Here is a 24,676-nt window from a genome sequence, read left to right on the forward strand (position 1 = left end):
AAGGCTTTAGTGAACTGCGTGTGGCAAGTATCAAAAAGGTAGCCAAGCCCAGAACCAAAAGTCATTCAAATTTAAGCTCAAGTCTTATCTGTTATTCTCTTTGGAACTCTGCAGGCGAGAAAAGCAGCCATTATAGAGAGCCAATGGGAAGGAGATCTCGACCCCATTCGGTTTAGCTCATTTGAGTCAGACTTACGTCATTCTGAGCAGCTATTCATTGGGGGGATTTTGGCAGAGGGCTGAGGGATTATTAGACCTCCCTGCCACCCACTCATACCCACCAGTCTACCAAAGGAATAAAAAAGGAATAACTGAGATGGAGATTTTAGGGGGGAGCTTTTTTCTAATCCCCAGTATTCTCTACCGTAAAGTCAATAATAGTGAAAACAACTGAAAATTTTGTAAGCTTCAAGTTTTACCTACATTATTGATCTCATTTGATCTCCTGCACAGCCCTGTGAAACAAGTGCTACAGAGAGATAGATATAGACATATGCATACTGTTAGGGGTCACGGTCCCAACTCCCGAGTGGAACAGGCCTTATGTGACTAGCACTGCCTGTCCACCTGAAATGGTGAAGACTGTGAGCAACGAGAGGGAGAGCCAGGGTGGTGTGAGATTCCGTTTATTACAAAGACTGCAGGTGCTTTTATCATCTTGGTGCTTGTTTCTAGTTACTACTTCATATGTAATCACGTAGTCACATGGAGCTACACGTAGATATGTTGTGTGTATGCCTTTCCTAAAAAGGATATTCAAGGTCCTCCCCTCTAAGGTCCGGCATGCCTCTCCTGTGAACTGCCACGTTGCTCCTTAGGGTGGGATCCCTTCCTCTCAGTGCCATCTTGTTCACCCTCACAAGGCTATCTTCGGATTACCTGAGCTGTGCCCTGTGTGATGTCCAAGGCTGGTGCGGGATTGGCAGGCCCTCTTACAACATACATTAGCTACCTATATACCACTGACACATGTACATACACATACACTTACATATACATTAAATTCCATATAGACATATATTAATTCAGAAATGTGATTTTATTGATGTAGGGAGCGTCTAGTGAGCCTACCCAGGCTCTCGGGATAGTTACTATGGAAATACCTTTCCCTTTCCCCTAATCCCTCAATCCTTTCCTTTCTTGGTTACTGTTGGAATCCTTACAAATCCTTACCTCTTTTTTTCCCCATAGTGTCTTTCCTGTCTGACTTCTTTAATCTTTCCCTAGTAGCTGGATGCACCCATCATTTTACATAGGCCCCAGTGGGCACAAGTATTTTATTTCCTTCAGCTAATCAGAGGTAGGGAGAAGAGGCAACGATCGCAACACTGGTTATGCAGAATAGAGAAACACAAAATTGTGCCTGATCAGTGCATCAGAGAGATACAGGACAAACTACTTTATAGACTGGAAGGGGAAAGGGTCAATGATTAACTGGTGGAAGGAAAGCATGAGGTGGCATTTGAAATGAGTTTTAAAAGATAAAGAGGAATTCTCCATAAAAAGCAGTGAAGGATGAACATCCAAAGTTCAAGGGGCTACATGAACAAAAGCTGTTTCAGAATGCTTCTAAAAAATCCCTCTAGTCATATAAAGGAAAGTGTCAGCACTGGGCCTGGCAAATGATAAGCACTTGATAAATACTCATTGATTGGTTGAAAGGTCTTTGCATTCCTGTGGCTTATATGTTTTTTTTTTTTAACAATAGCTTTTAATTTTCAAAATACAAAGATGGTTTTCAACATTCACCCCCGCAAAACCACTGTGTTCAAACCTTTTCTTCCTCCTTTCCCCCACTCCCTTGGCTAAACAGCAAGCAATTCAATATATGTCAAAATGTGTGCCATTCTTCCACACATATTTCTATATGTATCATGCTGCACAAGAAAAATCAGATCAAAAAGGAAAAAAATGAGAGAGAAAACAAAATGCAAGCAAACAACAATGATAAGGTGAGAATACTGTGTTGTGTGTCCATACTCAGTTCCCACAGTTTCTCTCTGGGTGCAGATGGCTCTCTCCATCATAAGACCATTGGTACTGGCCTGAATCAGCTCACTATTGAAAAGAGACACGTCCATCAGAGTTGATCTTTACACAGTCTTGCTGTTTCTGTATATGGTGTTCTCCTGGTTCTACTCACTTCACTCCTCATTAGTTCATGTAAGTCTCGCCAGGCCTCTCTGAAATCCTCCTGCTGATCATTTCTTATAGAACAATAATATTCTATAACATACATGCTTATACGGATTTTTAACGTAAATAAGCATCTTACTTTTGTTGAAGCCTTTTTCTGTATCAATTAATATAATTATGTAATTATTATTATTTTTGTTGAGATGATTAATTATGCTAACATCTTTCCTAATGTTAAACTATCTTTGCATTCCTGGTATAAGTTCACTTTTATCAAAATGAATTGTTTGCTGTATATGTTCATATACCTTTTTTTGCTAATGTTAGAGGAAGCTAAATGACATGGTGGATAGAGCACTGAACCTGAACTGAGGAGACCCAGAGTCTTAACTGTAGCCTCAGACACTTATTAGCTATGTGACTTGGCCATATCATTTAATCTCTGTTTGCCTTAGTTTCCTCATGTGTAAAATAGGGATAATAAAAATACCTACTTCACAAGGTTAGTATAAGGTTTGAATGAGATTATTTCTAAAGCATTTTACCACCTTAAGGTTCTGTGTAAATGCTAGTTATTGTTATTTTAAACATAATTTAGCATCTATAAATCTTATTGGTATTGTTCTATAGGTCTTTTTCATTACTTCATCTGCCCTTCATAGAAGGAGTGTGATAAGCTGCATTCTTGCTCAATTTTTGAGACATTTATATAGTGTAAGGATTACTTGTCTAAAACAATTTACTTGTTCATTGTAAAAACTTCGAGATCAGGAGTTTATTTATAGCTTCTTCAATTTCTTATTCTGAAATTAGGTTGTTTGATACCTCCAAATACTTTCTATTTCTATTTTGTTAATCTGTTATACATTTAAAAAATAAATACTGATGCAGTTCACTTAATTTTTCATTTTTGCTATGTATAGTAATGCCTGATAATTTAAAAATTTTTTCTCTCCATTTTAAATTTTTTTCATTTTTTTTGTTTTGGTAATTTGGTTTTCTGTTCTCTCTTTAAAAAAATCCAAGTAGGAAGTAGTTCATCAGTTTTCTTAGCCTTAAAAATATAGGTCCTTGCTCTGTACATTAGGTCTGCAGTCTTTTTGTTTTTAACTTTGTTTACCTCTCCTTTGAATTTAAACATTTCTTCCCTGGTACTTGTTTAGGGATTATTAATTTGTTAGTTTTTTCATTTGTTTAATTCTGTGCTCAATTCACTACTTTTCTCTTTTTCTTTTGTTATGTAATTTTTGGGGACATTAAAGAGAATGATAATAGTGAGAGTGTGCAAAAATTTATGAGCTGTAGCTAAAGTTCATAGAAGAAAATTTATTATGACATCATAGAATCATAGATCATGGATCATAAGATCCTCTGATAAATTTTCTACATAAGTGCAATTCCTGCTTTTTTTGGAATCAGCAGAAGCCCAAGAAATTTTATTCCTGGCACTCATTTTAATTCCTATGATCCTGTGATAAATTTTCTTCTATGGACTGTCTTTGTTGAAGCCCATAATATTTTCTATATTGCAACCAAAGAGAAACATTCTTTGTCAATGTAACTTCTCTACAACCTATAGCTTTTTACAGAGATGCTGGGGCACTCAATTCAATGACTTGCTTGAGGCCACATAGTATTTTTCAGAGGCAGAATTATAGTTAAGGTCTTTTTGACTTTGAGGCTAGTTCTCTGTTAACTTTACACACTGTCTTGCATCTCCCATCAAATAATCCTAGATAATTACTTTTCTTTTAATTACTTTTCTTTCTTTTTTACCTCAGTGAAATTTATAATTCAGTTATGATACATTATGTCAACATATTTATTTGATATTTCTGCCTTTCTATATTTATGTATGACTTTTTATGTACTAACACATGATCACTTTTATAAAGTTACTTTGTGGTTATGTAAAATAAGCATTATTTTAAAATTTTTCATTCATATATTATCATAGGAATACAAAATCTAGTTCTTCCAATATTCTGTTGTGAGCTCTATTTTCCTTAATTTCTTGGATTTGTCAAATCCTGAAAGAGGCACGTTCAAATAAACTACTATTATTGTCTTACTATGTACATCTTTTAGCATTTTAATAGTTTTTTCATTTAAATATATATGTATATATGTATATAAAATACTGCTATAATTTCATTATCTGTGTTATCTTTAAACACAGTATATTTTCACTACTTGTCTCTATTGCTAGGATTTTTACTTTTACCTTATCTGAAATCATAATTACAATGCTTCCTTTTTTGTACTCATCTGAAATATTAAGCATTTTATTCAAGACACTCATTTTAACTCCTTGTGTGTCTGTGTTTTAATTATATATCTTGTATGTAGCCAATTTGGGGGTTCTTTTTCCTTGTAAATCATTTAATGATTGAGTTTAGTCCATTAACATACAAATATAATTTTAAAGTTTGCTTTTCTCTCTATCAAATTCTGCTTTATGATATTTTTACAAATCAGCACTAGATATCTGAGACATTTGTTTTTGCTTGAAACAATCTGTAGCTGTTTCTACTAGCAACCATAGACGTTCTATCCCCCATCCTCTGGTAAGCCAAGACTCAAATCCTTGGATATTGCCTTTAGTATATGATGCTGATTTTGTTAGAAATACTCTAATTCCAGTCTTCCTTCTTTCATAACACCATTCCCCTTTTTCCACCTTTCCCATACTCAGATACCTTATATAAGCCTTTTTTTTCTTCCCATACCAATTCTGGATAAAATTATGGTTCTCCTTCTCACCTCATCTTCCTACCTCATCTTCCTACCTTTTTATTTCAATGACAGTCACCCGAGGTATTGATTTAAAGAAATAATCATTTATTTCTTCACTTTCTCTTCTTCCTTCTTCTAGCATTTGATTCCCCTTTATGGGATTAGACCACACATATTATCTCTTGACCTGCAGACAAAAGTAGACTTCTAAGGCATTCTTCCTCCTTGAAGTATGTAAACAATGAGTCATCAGTTAATTTTTTTTAAAGCTTTGGGGACTTATTTCCTTTGTTAAATTTCTTTTGAAAGACTTCTGGAGGAATGGGATGCTATCAATCTTGATAGTCTTGCTATAAATGAAAACAGAAGAAAAAAAGTTTCGGTTAAAGAGAAAGATGTCTTAGAGGTTCTCCTTGGAGAGGAAAACACAGATATTGATATAGGTAATAATTATAAGGGATAATTTCAAAGAATACTTGGTTATGTGGTGTTGCAATGCTCATGATAAGCATTTGCAAAGGGACCACTATAAAGATAATTGTAGTGAATATGTGTGGACAGTTTGTGTCATGAATGATGATGTGCAGAGATCTCAGGAAGTACTTAAGGAGGCTTTCCACATTAAATCAACATATATTTCAGTGCTTGGTATCTTCAGTAAAAAAATGAGCATAGGGAAGGACAGTGACTGATATTCTACAAAATAAGTTTCAAAATTTGGAAAGAAAAGAGAACAAAGGTTTGTAGCTTAGATCGAAGCCTCAAACATTATTTTTTTCATAAATGCTTTCTCCAAAAAAGAGGGTTTAAAAGGTGCCAGACATGGTGAGTGCTTAATAACATCATTAACAATAACAAGAAATGCAATTTGCTGCTTTTAACAGGTAAAAAAAATGACTCATCATCAATATAGGAGTCATTTCTGAATCCATTATCTTTATAAAGTCAGACTTGTGACTTTGGGCACGATCAAAATCAGTATCAAAGAAGAACAAATAGAAATGAGAAAAAATTGAATGCAAAACCTCCCGCACCAACGTGACATTTAAATCAATTAAATGGAAAAAAAGGGAAGTAGACAAAAGAAAAAATATAGACCCTGCCTCTCACTATTTCTTAATTCATTTAAATCAACTGCTACACTAAAGAGACCCTAAGGCCCTCAAAGTCAGCCATAGATCAGACTGGTTTAGAATACATTTTTTTTTTTATAAAATATTGTGGAGCAGAATGGAAGACGATTCTGAGTATCATCACTTCATGAAGTGCGAAGAATTAGTCAAGGGACAAACAATTTGTGCCAAAAAAATTTGACAAAATTAACCATTTAAACAAACCCTAAGAGCATCTTTGGGGGAAATTATGAAGAGAATAGCAAATGGACAAAAAGTGGAAAATATCTGTCAAAATACCTGTGCCAAATTTCTTAGTCCTTAATGATGGTGGAACTCTCTTATTAGAACTATTATCTCATAGTCCTTATACTGAACTGAATGAATTGAGCCTGGGTTGTAATAGGAGGAGAAATGTAGACTGGGTGGCCTTTGGGCAGTTAGCTGGCACAATGTCACAATGTCCTATTTGGGGTCAGGAAGATGAGATGAATTCTTGACTCAGATGCACTTCTCGGCCATGTGATCCTAGTAAATCACTTAGATTCTCCAGTTTTAGTTCCCTCATCTGTGAAAAGGGGTTGACACAAGCACTTACCTCGCTAGGCTATTATGAGGGCTAGATGAAACCACTTTGCAAACCGTTTCTCTGAGCCTCAGTTTCCTCATTTGTTAAACAAGAAGGATGGACTAGCTGATGTCCAGCTCTAAATCTCTGACCCTATGCCCACCTGAGTACGCAAAGACGATTACTGGAAACGGCAGGATGCAGGAGTAGGAAAAATGGTTAGGAAGCTATTATAATAGAGCAGGCACGTAGATGGTAACAAGGGCCTGTTCTAAGATGGTACCTGCAGGACTAAAGAGGAGGAGCCACAATGCCAACATTAGTATCTTGTGTCCTAAAAGAAAAAGAAACCAATTCATTTTGAGTTTCAATTGAAAATGTCTAGAGGCGTTCCTCCTAAAATAGAAACCCTTTCCATCTTGTGGAAGGTTTTGATCATAGCCTTTCAGCTCCTGACCCATCAAAATTAGCTTTTATAAAGGTCTGCTACATGACAAATATTTCCCCCAACTCTGTTAATGTAGCTTCATTCTGAGACACTGGCCTGATATTTAATTTTGTGCATGTCCTGTCTCCCCAGCTAGACGGGGGCAGCTAGTTTTAGAAGGACGGAGGATTTGTCTGCTACCTCTCAGTATTCAAGGCCCACAGACCCAGGCCAGACGCTTCAGGCCGTGCACTCAATTGGTGCTCGATAAACATTTGTTGACAAGATGATAGTTTCCTTCCAAGAAAATACTTCAATGGGTCTAAAAATCATGGTATGTTATGCCCCATTCTTTTTTTTTGGCAAAGATAAGGAAGAAGAATGAATTATCCACATTGACTCCAACTGCAGAGCTAATCTGTGAACTGATTTGGCCATTTAATGTTATTTTCAACAAACCATTCATAAAACTCATGGCTGCAGCTGTTCCACATTATGATGTTCTCCCTTGCAAATTTTCTTAACCAAAGGCCATTTCTCATTTTTATGATACTATGTATGAGAGAGTAGTGAATGATGAAAAGGACCAGAAAGAGCATCAAGGTGGGGAAAAGACATATGCATTTTCCCCCTCGTAGTTGAAGAGCATTACTAAAACAGTATGGTGCAGACTACTGTCAGAATGTTGAAGACATTTATATTGTCTGGCTAATCCAATTCCATTCGGGGGGGGAAAAATAAGTCCTTTAAACATAGAGTGGCAGAGCTAGTAGGACTCTTAGATGTGTCCTCTTGAAACTCTCTAAGTTTTTTTTTTCATTTTAAAAATAGTAGTTTAACAGTTCCTTTACATTAAAGACTATAAAATAAGCTTTACAGAGGGAAAGTGACTTGACTAGGATCACTTAGCCAGAAGACCTGACATTTGAACATAGGTCTTTGGATCCCCAGCCCAGTGCTCATTTGCTTTAAGCCCATGTCATACCTATCGGTATAATGGTCAATAGGATCATTGATTTTGAGGTGGGAGGGACATTAGAGGTCATCTCTCCATTTTTCTTCAGTGGTTATGATTCTACAGAACTTCATGGCTCCTTCAGTATAAGCTGATAACTTGAAATTTTATCACTTTCTCAATTCTATCATTTATCTCTCCTCTCTGATTGGAGGACTGGATTGGTAGGAGCATCAAACTTCTTTCAAAGTCTTTTTTGTAGAGGACTTACAGCCTTCCAGGTACATCTCTATTTCCCATCAGGGACTCTGTTTGGTTTTGACTGCATAGAACAAGATGTCTCTGTACCAGGTAACTCCTGGTGCCCCTTGTTCTTTTCAACTTCTTTTTGTATGTTGACTTTCCTCATTAGGTTCCAAGCTCCTTTAAGGCAGTGATTGTCTTTTTCTCATATATATCCCCAGCACATCATATACTGAAGACATTTAGTAAATATTTATAGAATTGAATCATCTAAATGGATTTAGATGGGGGAAGGGGGAAGGAAGTACCTTGCCGAAGGTCACAGGAAGTAAGTAACCAACTCAAGACTTGATTCAATCCAACTCTAAATCCAGGAGTCCTTCCATTACACTTTGACCCCACTTTTTTCTTGTTGAAAAAGCAGGAAAAATACCTGCTCTGAGTATTTGTTCAGCAATGCTATGAGATGGGGGCCCATCAGACTTCACCATTTGTCCCACTATATGCTCCAAAGTTCATCCAGGTCTTACCTTCTGCTCTTTGTCTATGTCATTCAGTCCCCCTGGAATGATCATCTCATATAACTTAAGTACATTGGGCCTTGGTATCCACCTACAGCGGTATCCTTAGGACTTTATGGACTTTCCTTCTGCCCTGCAGAGGTACTTTCTTTTGTGTTGTCTCTCCGATTAGAATTCTTTGAGAGCAGAGATTGTCTCATTTTTTCTATTCATATCCCCAATACTTAGTACAGTTTTTGTCATATGACATAAATCAAACTGCATAAATGCTTTCTTCATTCATCCAAGCTTCCAAAGTAGTTTGAGAAAAATTCAACTTATTTTTGCTAAGATCTCAATGGCCAACTAGAATGGGAGGCAGTGAAGTGGAAAATACACCAGCCACGCAATCAGAAGATTGAATCCTATTATTTTCATCTACTAGCTATGTGACAGGCAGCAAGACATTTCCCCTCTCAGGTCCTCAGTTTTCTCATCTGGTAAATTAGGGATTTGGATGGCGTGGGCTCTAAAATAGACTTCTAGTCTAAATTCTTGTATTCACTTATAAATATTGTAGAGTAGGTTTTTGCACAAGAATGGGGAGTCATCAATTTAGGCCTGGAAGGGACCCTGGCAGCCATCTGATTCAAACCTCCCATTTTATAAAAGAGGAAATTGAGGTCCAGAGAAGTTAAGTGACTTGACTAAGGTCATACAGGTAGTAAGAGGACATTCCTTCCAGTTTTGAGATTTGGATACTTTAAATTTTTACTCTTCTTATTCAGCTGGGGAGAAGAGAGGCTGGCTCATTGTTGGAAACTAGAGTGGATGATGCTTTTTCCCCTAGTGGAACACGTTCAAGTGGTCAGACATTTTGAGACTGTCACGATTTGGGTTCCACAAATCATTATGTTCTTGTGTTCTTGTTATTGCACCCCAGCGCAGTCTGGCTCATTCAGCACCATACTTTCTGTGTGAATTTCTCAGCTGTGGATGATCCAGGCATCAAAAATGCTCGGTATGCTACCAAAGCTGAGTGAATGCATTTCTGAAATTACAGCGGAAATCTCTGGATTATAGATGGTGTATTTTGTTGCTTATTGATTGATTTGGGTTGATATTAACTATGTTTTGGCTAATGGCTGAACATAGGCTAATATTTTTTGTAGAATAGAAGAACAATAATCATCATGAATTATCCTGGTGTGGTGGATAGAGTGCTGAACTTGGAATCAGGAAGATTTCTGACATTTGACAGTTGTGATCCAGGGCAAGTCCCTCTTTTCCTCCAGAATCACAGTTTCCTTATCTGTAAAATAAACATAATAATAACAACAACAATAACAATACCTGTACCACTTTTCTTATGTGTTATAAGACCAAAGTGAGATTTTATATATATATATATATATATATATAATTATGAAAATTGTTATTATTATTATTTATTCTTTTCATTTTTATGGGATCCAGATGAAAATGGTCCAGGGACAAGTTGCCATTCTGCTATTATTTAATTATTTTTAATGGTCTATGAACTGTGGCACAGGTGGATAAAGTAACTGATTTTTCTAGTTGAATAAAAGTATTAGGATGGAGGCTCATTGTCCATAGGCTCACTGAAAGCATCTTTGGTATATTCCAATAGTGTACTAGATGGATATGAGGATGATAACCCTGATCTTGTTCCCATGTGATTTTAATCTCCTTGGTCATTTCTATATCTTAAAAGCTTTTTGTTCCATGTAGCTTGGACATTATGAGTATTTTGGGATGGCAACATCTATTAAACATTGATTTTGAGGTTTTCTGAATCAATGCCATTTATATTCAGATCTATGAGAAAAGTGTACTTCTACTATAGTGTATTGTTTGAATTTTGAAGAATATTTTGAAATTTTTATTTGTAGTATAGAGAAAAATTCCATGAAATGAAGAACGATTTGATAGGTTTTTTAATGGAACCTTATAGCTCAGTGTTATTTTTATACTTCAAGCAGTTAATCAGATATTGAACTTCAACTTCCTCTTTAATTTGGAAGTCATATTTAGGAGAGATGAAAATATATTTAGAGTTGGGCAGATTCATAGAGGGCTTAAATTGTAGCCTTGAAAAATGTGTTGTATTTGAATTGTTCTTGACATGATGTTGCTGACCTGTTTTCAACAGAGAACAGTTTTCCATGTGGACATCGAAAGAATCCTCTTGTGTTTTCACTATATTTGGGTCCATTTTATATAGTTGCTATATATAAACAAGCCAGGAGTATAGAATTTGTGATAGTAACAATAGTGCCGGCTTTGTGGTGTTTTTAAGAAGCTTGTTCAGTGATTACTGAATTGATAAGAAATTCTTCTTTACTCCCCTGGTAGCTGTTTGGGCAGAGAGCAGGGTATGGATGTAAGAGATGTTATGGAGGCACAAACAAAATTGGGCAACCGATTGGTCTTGTGGGATGAGGGACAGTGAGCGTGAAGGATAATATCAAAATTACAAGCCAAGAACAATGGAAGAATGGTGCTGCCTTTGATAGAAATCGGGAAGTCAGAAAGAAGGGAGTTTTGGAGAAAAGCAAATGAGTTCTATTTTTGACATATTGCTTTTGAAATGTCTGTATGACTTGCAATTGGAAATGTCCAGAGGCAGTCAATTGGAGATATGGGACTGGTGCTCTAGACCTGAGCTGGATTAGACATCTAGAAGTCATTATCATGCAGCCCATGAGAACTGGTAAAGTCACAAAATGGGTCTAGAGTGAAAAGAACACTGAATACCTCTAACTATGTATGTACCTACAAGTGCTACTTATCAGATGGTATTTCAGATGAGTTTGGAAGAGGGTGTATATTCCAGGCCTGGGAGAACACCTTTACAAAGACAAAGAGATGCAAAGAGGAAGAGACAAAAAGCAAGCCAGAGGCCGGTATTCAATCCTTAGAGACAATAGGAAGCTACTGAAGCTTATTTGTCAAAGATAGACTGAAGAGAGGAGAGACTGTGTGCTTTCCCATATGGGTGTCTGGAAGAATAGTAGTGCCCTTAGCAGAAACAAAGAGACCCGGGGAAAGAATGGAATTAGGGATAAGGATACTGAACTCTAGTATAGCTATGCTAAGTTTGAGATACCTACCTATAGGACATCCAGTTGAAAACATCCAGCAGAATTAGAACTCAGGGGAAAGACCAGGGCTACATTGTAGACTGGAATTCTTCTATAGAAATGATAAATGAACCTATAGACACTGATATGAGGAAGAGAAAGAGGGAAAGGGAGAGAAAGAGAGATAGAGACAGAGAGATAAATTGACAGAGCTGGGCGGGGTGAAAGAAGGAGGGGAGAAAGAGGGAAAATGCAAGAAAGATCAGCAAAGAGTTTTATATATAAGGTGCATAGGGGATGGGACATGGATGGTGAACTAGGAAGTCCTCAAAGCGATGTTGCACGAAAGACATTTTGTTACAAGTTGTAGGGGTGTATAAATCCATCCAGATTGTTCACATTTGAGCATCTGAGAGCTTAGTGGTAGAAGCTGTCCTAACCACATACCTGAAAAAGAGTTGTGTGATGATGGTTTTGGGGTGGTGGGGGAAAGAGAAGCCTTTGGCGTTTCCTCATCTTTAACAAGACATGAAGCTTGTGAGCCACAGAGGACTGGAAGATTTTTATTTTTTCATCAGCATCCTAGCATCAGTGATTGGTGGCAATGTCTGGACTGGGAGTCGAAGATAAATTAGAGATGCTTACGTGAGGCGGCTTCAAGACTTCATGAACCCCAGAAAAAAAAGCTACACCATGCCTAAGGAGCGCTTCATGAATACTCCATTAAGGAGAGAAGAAGACTTCTAGAAACCCAGATCTATGAGTTACCCCCAGCCACATATGCTTCCTAAGTTTGGGCTCGCTTTCCCCAAACTCTGTACATACTGGGAAAAGAGGGTGTCACAGACTTGGGAAGGAATGTTTCGTACCAACTATTTTTATTACCACCCAAGTAAACAATCCTAATAGGTGGCTAATTGATATTGATCAACAGTCAATAGGGGAAAACAGTGATGGGGGCTCATGAGCTACAGCATCAGGAAATCTAAGACTTTCTCTCCCCCACCCCCAACTCCTAGAATTCTTAGGGAATGTATTATTTTCCTTGAAAGGACCCTGAGTGATAATATAGCTCTGGAGCCTGTGAGTTATATGTGTGTGTGTCTTTCTATATATAACATATATATATGTATACATATACATATATATTTTTATTTTTGTATTTAAATCATCAGCACTGAGCACAATGCCAAGTATGTAGTAAGTACGTAAATGTTTGTTGGTTGATTGGTTATTTAATCAGAGAACCTAGGGATTCCAACTCTTCTACTTACAGCCTGTGTGCTCTTAGGCAAGTCCTTGGCCTTCAGTTCACTCATCTATAAAATGAAGGGGGAGTTATTCTTTAAGGCATTTTGGAACCATACACCCTCAAAATGGTGGATGGCCTTTGGTCTACCAATATTATTAATAGACCTATGCCCCCCCCCTCAAATAAGACAGAGGGGAAAGGACACACAACTATACAACTATTTAAAGTAGCACTTTTTGTTGTAGAAAAGAGCTAGAAACAAAATGGATGCTCAGCAATTGAACAATGAACAGATAATATAGTGAATATAATGAGAAAGCGCTACATGAAATGATGAAAGGGACAGATTCAGAAAAAAATCTACAAGAGTTTGAATGAATGGATGCAAAGTGGTATGAATAGAGCCAGAAGAATAATGAACACAATATCAACAACAATGGAAGAAAACCCGAGAGAAATTTAACTTTGAATAATGAAATGATCAGCTAAGTCTCTCCAAGACTTCTGTTGCTATTGCTGCTGCTCCTCCTCATGATGATGATGGTGATGACTGTAATGATACCTCCCACGTCTTGGTAGGGAGGTGATGAAATAGAGATAGAGAATAAGACATATATTATGAGATGCAGTTAATTTGTGGATTTAATTTGATTGATTGTTTTGTTACAGGGGATGGCTTTTTTGGGGGAGGGAGGAAGTTGAGGGAGATACTTGAAGGCTAATAATAGTGATAACCCAAAAGGGAAGAAAAGGATGAAAAAAGGGTTAATGAATCATTTAGATACAGAGAAGGAAGCAGTGAGAGAGGCACAGACAACCAGGCAGTATTGGAATTGTCATGTTAAATATGAAATACATTAAAAAAAAAACATCAGGATATATGGAGAATAGATTCATTGTTACATCTGCGATCCTCTTTTTCTGTTCTTCTTTGTATGGGTATATGCTCCTTTTGATGTTTGTCAAATTCTTAATAATAAAAAGGAATTCAAAAATTAGAAGAGTTGGCCCCTGACTAGAAGCCTTCCAACTCCCAATATCTGATCCTCCCATCCTTTGTATGCTTACTTTTTTAGGAAATAAGATTTTCCTATCTCGTTGAGCTTTTTTTTTTTTTTTTTCGTTAGCTGCTGTGAAATTCCAAGCTAATATCAGTGCCCAAATGCAGTAATTAATTAACTCATCTCAGGTGCCTGATAGCATCTGTTCCTTGGGTCCTTGATAATTACAAAGAGATGGATTTCACCTGGATCTATGGGGTGGGGAATCTAAATTATTGTAGCTATCTAAAAGTAGAATAGGTTGTCTTGGGAGATAGGGGGCTCCCCCTTACAGGAAGTCTTCATGTTAGAGCTTGATGAGGACTAGAATTAAATTTTATTGTGTTTTCAGATTTTTGCTGGACTAAGTAGCCCCTCAGGTGCCTTTTGACACTAAGATTCTGTGACTTTGGGGAGGTAGGTGAGGAAGAAATGGTGTTTTTATTTTTCATGTATCTTGTTTTATAATAGTGTTTAATTTTGAAAGCTATCTTTAATCTGCTTTGTAAGTACCTGTGGTGTAAACCCTAAATAAATATAATAAGAGCTTCTTGAAGGCACTTAGTGCTCCCCCTGAGTAGCAGAAGAGAGTGTTTAAGAGCTAATAAACACTTGTATTGTAAATTGCAGCTGAAAATTAAAACAACCCTGGGGTACTGCCTCATGCCTATCAGATTGGCTAAGATGACAGGGAAAGAGAATGATAAATGTTGGGGAGATGTGGGAAAACCGGAACACTAATGCATTTTTGGTGGAGTTGTAAATTGATCCAGCCATTCTGGGGAATAATTTGTAACTATGCCCAAAGGGCCATAAAACTGTGCATTTCCTTTGATCCAGCAGTGTGTCCAATGGGTCTGTATCCCAGAGATCATAAAAGAGGTGAAAAAACCCACATGTGCAAGAATGTTTATAGAAACTCTTTTTGTGGTGGCAAGCAACTGGAAATCAAGTGGATATCCATCAACTGGGGAACAGTTGAATGAGTTATGGTATATGAATGTGATAGAATATTATTGTTCTCTAAGAAATGATGAGGAGGAAGATTTCAGAGAGACCTGGGGAGACTTATAGGAACTGATGCTGAGTGAAGTGAGTAGAACCAGAAGGACATTGTATACAATAACAGAATATTATGCAATGATCAACTGTGATGGACTTGGCTGCTCTCAGCAATATGGTGATTCAAGATTCAAGACAATCCAGTAGACTTGAGGTGGAAAATGCCACCTTGCATCCAGAGAGGGAGAGAGAGAGAGAGAGACAGAGACAGAGAGAGATGGAGATTGAATGTGGCTTCAAGCATAATATTTTCATCTTTTTTATTTTATTATTTTTTCTTTCTTGTGTTTTTTTCCCTTTTGATTGGATTTTTCTTGCACAACATAATTAATATGGAAATATGTTTAAAAGGATTATACATGTATGACCTATATCAGATTGCTTGATGTTTTGGGGAGGAGGGAGGGAAGGGAGGAAAGGAGAAAAAAATTTGGAACTCATAATTTTCCAACAATGAATGTTGAAAACTATCTTTATGTGTAAATGGAAAATAAAATGCCTATGAGTTCAAATTGGGATGGATGGGCTAGAATATGTAAAAATATCTGGAAGTAATTTGTAGATGAATAGTAGATAACCATACCGCTATTTTAAGAGTGGTTAAGTTAGTAACCAGATATCCAGTCCACTCGGTATATTTTTAAGATACTTGCTCTAATATATTTTGTAGCTTTCTAAAGTGTAAATGAAACAAACCAATTAATGTGATGTTGTTTGAAAAGTTATAAAGTTTTCATATAAAGCATTAATGAGAGTATCGAATGGTAATTATCTTTTGTTTTAAGTTTAACTATTATACCTGTGTACCACTGATTAGCTTCTAGAGGCATAGTGCCTTACAGCAATATATCAAACTGAAATGGAAATGGATCCCAGTGGGCTGTTTATTGATTTTGACAACCATCATTCAACATTATCCCTGTGGTTTAGTACTTCTGTTAAATATTTTGAATTAAATTTTAATCTGGTTAGATGAAGTTGGGAGTGTTGTGGACCTCATTAACCAATGGGCAGTATGTTTGACAACACTGCCTTAGAAGAATTGAAAGTCCTTTAGGGAATTTTTCTTCTTGAAGATGTATGATATTCATCTATTAAGCACCTTTTGTGCAAAATAATCCCTGATCACAAGGAATTTCCATTCTTCTGGGGAGATGAATTGTTGTGGAAGTGATTCTTAAGTCAAGTTCATGTTAGACTAGATGACCTTAAAGATTTCTGCTCACTAAGAATCTGTGGAATATAGTTTTTTGAAAAAGTTTTCAGTTTTCATTATTTCCTTTAATGAATATATATGTGTATATATATGATAGATAGATGTACATACACATTTATATTATCACTAATGGGTCTAGACATTTAAGCCCATTATGAACATGTGAACTTTGGAATGAGATCCATTCTGAGCATTAGGAGGATTTTCAGTGTAATTCTGTAGCAAAGCTTGCTTCTCTAAAAATGTTTACATCACTCAAAAAGCATCCATAGCTCACATTTTTGCAAAGAATTTTAAAGAGCGGGGTCATAATGAAGCCAGACAGAGCTTTCCCATGGCTTTACCCCTGTGAGACCTCTGGATAATGCTGTTGGGCCATTAGGTTGATTTATAAATTACTATGGTGATGCATTACTTCAGCCATCAGGGCTCGCAAGGAGTTAAATCTCCTCTGAACACTAGAGAGTAATTTATAACCTGAACAAGTGCAATCTGATGTGCTTTAATGAGCTTTAAGCATTCAAATCAACTTTCTGTAGATAGATCTTTGCAGGAGTGGGATGGAGAGGAAAACAATTTAGGATTTCTATCTTTGCAGCATATTAGAATGCTAACATCTCATTCTTTGAAATTGAACAAAAATGATGGTCCTTTGACCTTTTGGAGGAGTCATTTGTTTTTGCAGGCTAATGCTATTTTCCTCTGTTAAACAGTTTCCTAACAAGGGAGAAAGAGGCAGAAAAGGGTCCTCAGTCAAGATGTAGAGCAACGGAAATGTCAGATGTTGAAACTGATGAAATTAGGAGATGCTTCTCAATTTGAAATCAGATAAATGGAGTTTGGTATCAACATATACCATTGTTCCAGTAAGACTGTACAGTTGTGTGACTGATTCCCAAATGATGCAGTACTGCTGAAAGGAGGTAGCAGGATGAGTCGGTCGGTTTTTTGTTTAGAAAATGTCCTTTCAACTAGCTGTTCTCAAATTTCAACCTGAGTTTACTCCATTTAATAGCCTTAAAACCATGATGTGTTTCTAAAGTGATATTTTACCCTTCATTAAGCCTTGTATTCCAAGACAAGTGTCCTCGTGACATTTAACTGGAGCTATGTTACCATGATATTTAAAGCTGAGAGACAGGCCAAGTTCACGATGAAATAATCTGCGAGCCATGTATAATCAATAACATTAAATTAGTGGGAAGAGAGAGATATCCCTGAGTAAAATGTGGAAGTCTTAAAGTCGGTTTCGGTCGCTGAATTAGGATAAGAGGGATAAGTAGTACAAGGGGTAAATTCACTTTTTAAAGAAACATATATGTATGTGTACTTATATGAGTGTATAATCTATACATCAGATGCTCTGTTACTTTTACTTTATTTCTTTTAAGTTAAAATGTTCTTTTATAACTCAGTAAATAGCACATGCAGTCATAAATTCTTAAAAATAATTTACCTTCCAAACAGAGCAGACTTCTAAGTATAAATTGAATGCTTTTCATTGATGCTAACTGCTATAAGATCTACTTAGCTGAGCATTTGTTTGTATAGAACTCTGTTAATATTTTTCTCCTTCTTCATTTACTAAGATGCTAAGGGTTCGTTTCATGGGTCTAGACCTGTTTGTTTTAGCCTATTATTGTCTACTTTTTAGGCTGAAGATTCTAATTTGCCTTCCTAGTTCAATTAGTTCTGCTGTAGCACATGTTTTGAAATCTCAAATTTGTTCCAACACTATTGATATATTAGGGAATATTTGAGCATGATGTTCAAGTTTGCTGCTGCCGGATTTCTTCCCCAAGAACTAGTTTAAATGCAGAAAACTGCCCCACTTCACAATAACTCACAATCTGCAACACTGACATCCATTCTACAAGCAAATTTCAGGGTTTGGTCAAGGTAAAAATATATTTTCTGTATATTTTTCTGGTGCGGTAGGAAGAGTGAGCGAGGAAAGATTGATTTGTACACACGGCCTCCCTTCATGCCCTTTTCTCCCACTTGCTTCCTTCACTCCCTCACTCCCAGGCCTAAAGTTTTGGCCTGTCCCTCCCCAACTTGTATGAGATCTTGCAAGGCTGAGTGATAGGACCTGGGAAAGAGAATAACAGTAACAGTAATGCAGCCCAAGATTGCTGTTGCCAATATTTATTATAGTATTTATGTAATTCTTACCCATTTAATATTTATAAAATTGTTACCTTTTCTTAGGTTCTTATCTTTTTTATATGTCACTGATGAAGTTTTGGAGTGTTGAACTCCGTCCATATTTTCCTTATAAACTTGGTGATTTTTATTGTATGTAAGTTATTTTTGAGACTTGAGATCACTTTTAAAAAAAAAAAATTAGTATTTTATTTTTCCCAAATTCATGTAAAGACAATTTAAAGCATTCGTTTTTTAAAAAGTTTAAGTAAGTTCCAGATTTTTACCTCCTCTCTTCCTAAGATGGGAAGCAATTTGATATATCACATATGTGCAATCATGTAAAACATATTTCTATAATATTCATGTTGTGAAAGAAGAAACAGACCAAAAGACAAAAAACATGCAAAAATAAAGAAGAAAATGGTATGCTTTGAGTTTCATTTAGGCCTCATCATTTCTTTCTCTGGAGGTAGATGGCATTTTCCATCATGAATTCTTTGTGTCTTGTATCACTGTATTTATGAGAATAACTGAGTCATTCATAGTTGATCATTGTTACTGTTACTGTCTGTGTACAACCTTCTCCTGGTTCTGCTCCATTCACTTTGCATCAGTTTGTGTAAGTCTTTCCAGGTTTTTCTGAAATTGGCCAGCTTGTTATTATTATTATAGCATAATAATAATCTATTACAATCGTATACCACAGCTTGTTTAGCCATTCCCCAATGATGAACATGCTCTCAGTTTCCATTTCTTTGCCACCACTAAAAGAGCAGCAGCTATAAATATTTTTGTATATATAGAACATTTTCCTTTTTTTCCCTAATCTCTTTACAATATAGACCTAGTAGTGATATTTCTGGGTAAAAAGCACATGTGCAACTTTACAATCCTATGTGCATAGTTCCAAATTGCTCTCCAGAATGGTTGGATCAGTTCACAACTCTACCAACAATGTGCTAGTCTCCCAGTTTGCTCACAGTCCCTCCAACATTTCTCATTTTCTGTTCCTGCCATATTAGTCAATCTGATATGTGTCAGGTGGTACCTCAGAAGTGTTGTAATTTGCATTTCTCTTATCAATAATGATTTAGAGCATATTTTCATAGGACTATAGATGGCTTTGATTTCTTCATCTGAAAAATGCCTCTTCATATCCTTTGACCACATCATTTGCCCTAATTGGAAATGACTTGTATTTTTATTTTATTTTTATTTTTTTTAATAATTATAACTTTTTATTGACAGAACCCATGCCTGGGTAATTTTTTACAACATTATCCCTTGCACTCACTTCTGTTCCGATTTTTCCCCTCCCTCCCTCCACCCCTCCCCAAGATGGCAAACAGTCCTATACATGTTGAATATGAATGACTTGTATTTTTATAAATTTGATTCAAAGTAGTCCTTTATCAGAGACATTTGCTATAAAAATTTATTTTTCCATTTTCTGCTTTTCTTCTAATCTTGGCTACATTAGGTTTTATTTGTGCAAAACCTTTCTAATTGAATATAATCAAAATCATACATTTTACATCTCATAATGCTCCCTGTCTCTTATTTGGTCATCAATTTTTCCTTCTTTGTAGATCTTTCTTGCTCTTTTAATTTGCTTATATTACCTTTTATGTCTAAGTTCTTTGACCTTATCTTAGTAGACAGTATAAGATGCTCACCTATAGCTAGTTTCTTCCATTCTGTTTTTCAATTTTCCCAGTAGTTTCTGTTAAGTCTTGAGTTCTTGTCCCCAAAGCTATGGTCTTTGGGTTTATCAAACACTAGATTGAGAGTATGATAAAATCCCATTAAATTCATGTGTTCCAATTATTCCAGTGATTAGCTCCATAGTTTATTGTAATTTTTGTTATTACAAAAAATGCTACTATAAATATTTTTGTGTAGATAGGACTTTTCTTGGTGCTGTTAACTTCTCCAGGATATGAACCAATGCAAGAATCTCTGGACCAAAGGATATGAAAATTTTGGCAACATTTTTTACGTAATTATACATTTTCCTCAAATGGTTGCCCTACTTACTTTATAGCTTGACCAACTATGAATTAGTGCTACTGTCTTCATATGGCCCCTGCAGTGTTGAATTTTGTCATTGCTTACCATTTTTGTCAGTTGGATGGCTGTGAGTTGATGTTATTTTTAAGGCAAATTGCTCAAGGTCATACAGCTAGTATCTGAGGTTGAATTTGTACTTAGATCTTCCTGCCTCCAAATTCAGTACTCTAGCCATTGTTACCACCAAGGTAACATTTGATAGGATGGTGAAAGACGTTGAGTTCATGTCACATGAATGTTAGTTGAAGGTGCCTGGGGATGTTTAATCTGGAGAAGAGAAGATGCATGGAGGGTGTGAAAAGTGTCTTCAAGTACTTTTAATGCTATCATATAGAAGGGTGATTTAGCTTATTCTGTTTAGTTATAGAACCAAGGCAATAAATGTAAGTTAAAAAGAAACAAATATGGCTTCAGGAAAACCTTTCTAACCATTAAAGCTGTCCAGTAATCAAATGAGCTATATTAAGAAGTGAGGGATGGGTTCCCCTACTTCTTTCAGGTCTTTAAGCAGAGGCTGGATAACCTCTTTCCATGTATATAAGGGACTCCTTTCATGCAAGGATTGGACTAAATGCCTACCAAGGTCTTTTTCTACTCTAGAATACTGAGATTGTATTCTAGCTGAATTGATTTTATTTGTACAAAAATTTTAAATTTTATTTAATGAAAATTGTTATTTTGTCATCTATAATATATACCCTATCTTATGAGTGGTTATGAATTATTTTCCTACTAAGAACTGAGAAAGAAATTTGTTATTATCTTCTAATTTTATGTGGTGGGTCTCTTTATGTTGATTGTTTATCCAGTTAGCAATTATCATGGCATTTGATATGATTGCTGTCCTAAATATGTTTCCTATCTTGCTGTTTTCTACTTTCTCCAGCAGTTCCTATTGAATAAAGAAGCATTGTAGGTTGTGCTTTTGGGTTCTCTGAACAATGGACAATTTCTATGTCTTCGTTTCCTAGATGTATACCTAGATACGTAGCGCATTTTGACTGACCTAGTTTTCTATTTTTCTGTAGTACCAGATAGTTTTTGATAATTATTATTACATTACCTTAATTCACATTCTAGGCCTTTTGGTTCTTCATACAGATTTTATTTTCATTTTGCTTAATTCTATACACTGTCCTTTAATCAATTTAAATGGTATAGTGCTAAATCTGCAGAAGAATCTGGGTATTATTTTTTTTTAATTTAATGGATGTGGCTCAGCCTTAAACAGAATATTTCTGTAATTATTCAAGAGTTCCTTTATTTTTATGAAAATATAAGTCTTATATATATTCATATACAATCCAAGACTCATAATAAATTGTATTTCTTTAAAAAGGGGTTTCATTTTTATCTAATTTTCCTAGTTTTTGTAGTCATATGTAGGAATGGTGTTGATTTTTCTGGATTTATTTATATCCTACTACTTTACTGAAGCTATCAATTATCTTGATTGATTATAAAAATTTACTTTAGCAAACTATCATATTGTCCTCAAAAAGATGAAATTGTACCTTCTGTTTGCCAATCAAAATTTGGCAAACTTACTCTCTTAATTTATTTTTCTTATTTTTGTTTTAACTAGAAAATCTAATATTATGTCTTAATAGTAGAAACAGTGAGCATCCTTGCTTCACTTCTGATCTGATTTGGAAAGTTACTGTTTGTTACAAATAATACTCATCTTTTCTTTTCAGATATATGCTTTAAGTCACATTAAGGAAAAATTTTTCATTCTTATGATTTCTAATATTTTCAGTATCAACGAATTCAGTATTCTGTTGAACAGTGTTCTGTGTTTATCAATATCATTATGTAATCTTAATTTTTTCTTAGCAATATGATTAATTTCCCTACTAGTTTCCTTCATATTGATCCATCATTGTATTTTTGGTATAAATTCACCTTGGTTATAATGACTATTTTTCTGATATATTGCTTTAGTTCCTTTGCTACCATTTAATTTAATTTTTTGCATGAATATTCATTAACGTTAGTAATTAGTGGTTAGTGTAGCATCATCGTTATCTGATTTATCCCTCCCTTGTTTGAGTATCAGGAGCATATTTGTTTTATAGACAGAATTTGGTAAGTTTCCTTCTTTCTGTTTTTGATAAAAAAATCTACATAACATAGGGAATTATTATTTATTCTTTAAATGTTTTGCAATTGATTTACAGATTCCTTTCTAGTACTTAGCTCTGTGAGAAAATTTGGTCAAAAGATTGTTATTTTAACTTGTCTCTTTTGAGTTTGATGTCAAAGGGGTATCAGTTTTTTTTAGATAAACTCTTTAAGAAGACCCTAGCATCAACATCAACACCTCCAGTATTTGTGATTGCATCAGTTATGGGTACTGTCTCTGTCAACATAGAAAATAACTTCCCCATATGTTCCCTATGAACAATTGTAGTGATCCCCCAAATCATCACATTGTATGCAATTTGATGATCTTCAGCCTTGCTGGACCCAGTGATAGTACAAACATAAGTCCATGTGGATATCCATCTGAAAGACAGAAACAGAAAACAAGGCTTTTCATCACGATTATGGCTGTTACTATATCACCACTATCAGAGGAACAGGACAGATGAGCTTTGGTGGCAAGAACACAAAGGCTATACAGCCCATCGCTCTAATGAAGGCAAAAGTTTCCTTCATTTTTTATCAGTCTGCATTTTATATCTCTGCAAGCAGCAGATAAAAACAGGCAGACCTTGAGCCTTTGATGGTTTTAAGCTGTATTAGATATTGTGGTTATAGAGCTGATCATCTCTGAAAGATGTAGATGGGAAAGAAGAAGCAAAAGTTCCTTGTAACCTGGGGATATTTTACTCTTTGTGTCCCCGGTGCCTAGAATAGTGCCAAGTACGTAGTGCGTTCTTAACAAACGCTTATTGATTGATTGAGGTACATACAGAAAAACTGAGACGCAACCCTAGAGAAACATCGGAAAGGAGTGAGTAGCAGAGAAAAGAAGTCTAGCAAGAGGTCAGTATGGCAAATCAGTGCAGCTTCGGGAATTCATTGTGCCCATGTGTCTCAGTGTTACCTTGCATTGGTTATACTTCTGGAAAAGGCTTATTACTCCGACTAATGTAGTAGCCGGCCACCCATGTCTGAGGCACAGAGAAGGTGTAAAGGCGTCTGCCTACCTGAGTTCAACCTTGTTCTCCCAAGCATACCTAGGTCAGAGGTTCTGGGGTTGCTGCCAGTCAATTGTTCAGTGTCAACATTGAGCCAGGACTGGGAAAAGAGCCTGGAGCAGCGTAAAGCTGTGTGAGAAAGAAAGATAAGGGGAATCTTATAAAAAGCAATCACTGGCCTGGAAGGCTCTGATACTCAGGCACAGTGCCCTTTATGTAAATGACCTGGATGATAGATGGGCAGCGAATACTGCCCCTCCCCAGCCCCTTGCCTCTATTACAACCTGTGATTCTAATCTGTGATAATGGGAGAGAGCTAGAGGACTGTTTTCTCATATCTGGTGCTTTTCAGCAGTAGACTCCACAAGGTTTCCATCCCACTTCGGTTGTCATAGAATGGGGGCAGGGCTCGAGGGGAGGTTTGAGGGAGCTGTGGAGGGATTGGAGGGGTAGGTGAAGTCACCTCTCCCAGAACACAGATATTTCCTACTGCTTATCCCATTCTTGGAGAACTAGACCAGCACTTGGTACTTGTGGACCATAAATAACGGCAGAATCTCCAGGCCCATCCACTGAGTTTGCTTATCTTGGAGATCTGGGGTGCAGCTCATAATCACACCTTTACCTGGGGATTTGCAAAGATCAGTGCAGTGTTTGGAGTATGTGGCTACCTCGTTTAGGCTCTAGGCCCACTATGGGCTAACTTGGGAACACTTCTCAAGGGTGCAATTTGGCAAACTGCCCTTTCTGCAATGATGATGATGATGATGTTGATGATGGTGATGATGATGATAGCTAGGTAACTCAGTGGATGGAGTGCCTGGCCTAGAGTCAGGAAAACCTGTGTTCAAATCCAGCCTCAGATACATCACTTAACTGAGTTTGTCTCAGTTTCCTTATCTGTAAAATGAGCTGGAGAAGGAAATGGCCAACCACTGCAGTATCTCTGCCAAGAAAACCC

This window comes from Sarcophilus harrisii, chromosome X, assembly GCF_902635505.1.
Source record: "Sarcophilus harrisii chromosome X, mSarHar1.11, whole genome shotgun sequence".
NCBI classification, from domain to species: domain Eukaryota; kingdom Metazoa; phylum Chordata; class Mammalia; order Dasyuromorphia; family Dasyuridae; genus Sarcophilus; species Sarcophilus harrisii.